We start from the raw sequence: 1856 nt of genomic DNA on the forward strand, positions 1-1856 counted from the left end.
GCAAAAAGGTTGAGAACCACGTTATCTTCAGGAAATACACTGTATTTTAATGTTGTTTTTTAATCCATTCCCCAACTAAACTAAGAGACTGAGTTAGAGAACCTACAGGGGATTAATGGGTTCTTTGTATGGCAGTGGTGCTAGCACCTTAACCACCCCAAAGAACCACTCAAGAACCATACTGGGCTTAACAGGTTCTTTATACAGTAGCGGTGCTATATAGCACCTCAACCACCCCAAAGAACCACTGAAGAACCGCTGAAAAACCAAAATTTTTTTGTACAGGTTTTATGGTAGTGGTGCTATATAGCACCTCATCGACTACAAAGAACCGCTGAAGAACCGCTGAAGAACCATACAGGGGCTTAACAGGTTCTTTACACGGTAGTGGTGCTATATAGCACCTTAACCACTCCAAAGAACCGCTGAAGAACCGCTGAAGAACCTTTTTTTTTAAGAGTGCATCCTAATTCTGCAGCTTTACTTGACGAATGCCTTTTCTATTTGCTAGAAAGCTAAAGTGGAATCATTTAGTTAACCCATGTCTTGAATCAATTGTATCTTTTTTTAAACCAGTGAAATTCGCATATTGTGGGCCACGCTTGCTCTCTGCTGCAGCTGAGTGAGTGACACTTGTACCTGAGCTTTTGTCCAGAATGATTTGGTATTTTCTTTTTTATGGTGTACAAAACGCCGCTGGCAAATCCCTGATGGGGTTTCAAATGAAAACTCTTTCTGGTCTGTTCAGTATAGGTAAGGTGACATTGTAATATCAGAGGGTGCATGTAGCTCTGTTTTGTGCTGCAAAATCACAATTAATTTTTGCTTGAATACTGTTGATTTAATTTATTGGCTAATTGGTTTGAGTTTAAGTCGTTGGTTGTAAAGTGACATAAAAAAGGTCTATCATCATATCTATAGATATCTATCTGATCTATAGGTGACACCACATTTCTGGTTTTTCATGCTGATGCAGAACACCAAGTTAAGCACGTCTAGACTTAATAATGACAATATAGTTATTCTCCCAATGCTGTAATTCTATTCAATTTGGTTTTGGCAAATCATAACTCTTCCTGCAAGTGCAAAATGCAACCAGTAAAAACTGGAAACATACTGGCTTTTTTTGGGTTTAAACTCGAAAAGCCCCAGAGTATGTTTATTGTAACTCACTGGTGGCAGCTCTGTCATTTAAACGCATCATAAAATTGGCAGATGATGCCACAATAAATTATCTGATGAGAAACAAGGTAGTGGATCTGGCAATAAGGTGCAAGGTATTGCCATTCAAATTCACTAAACATGAAGATTATTCATCAAAATATGTTGATAACCAGCTTAGACCAGCTAGAAACCAGCTACCATGTTCTAAAACACAGCTACCTGGGTCTTTTTGCAGGTTGATATTAAAGCAGCACTATGTAACTTTTGGCGCTCTAGCGGTTAATAAACAGAACTGCACACATCCCGTGGAAGAACATTCCAACCGGAGCTACTTCTCTAAGTTTATGTCTATGGCGATTCACGCAGGTATGTGTTACTCCGCAGCGGTGACGACCCGACCAGGCTACAATAGTCCAAATATAAGTACTTATTATAAGTGTACCGTAGTGATTCGGAATAAGACAAAAACGCGGTTTGGAAGATGAATTCATGATGTACTCGCTCATTATATACATTTTGCAAATTTTGAACACAGAAAAAGTTACATAGTGCTGCTTTACCAAACCTCTGTTTATCTTTTGAGCCCCTCAAGAACACTCAAGTACCCTATTACTGACTCCAAACCAGAAATGTATTTCTTTTAACTAAAATAAAACAATATCATTCATTCATTATTAATTTCAATATATATA

The 1856-nt window shown here is 38.1% G+C and overlaps 1 protein-coding gene across 1 annotated transcript in view; it reads left to right on the forward strand.

The window, feature by feature from the left end:
• LOC107757283 (A-kinase anchor protein 1, mitochondrial) overlaps nucleotides 1–1856 on the forward strand; it is a 19097-nt gene that overhangs the window by 16952 nt on the left and 289 nt on the right. The window lies entirely within an intron of this gene.

This window comes from Sinocyclocheilus rhinocerous, unplaced genomic scaffold, assembly GCF_001515625.1.
Source record: "Sinocyclocheilus rhinocerous isolate Xijiao unplaced genomic scaffold, SAMN03320098_v1.1 scaffold1152, whole genome shotgun sequence".
Taxonomy (NCBI): domain Eukaryota; kingdom Metazoa; phylum Chordata; class Actinopteri; order Cypriniformes; family Cyprinidae; genus Sinocyclocheilus; species Sinocyclocheilus rhinocerous.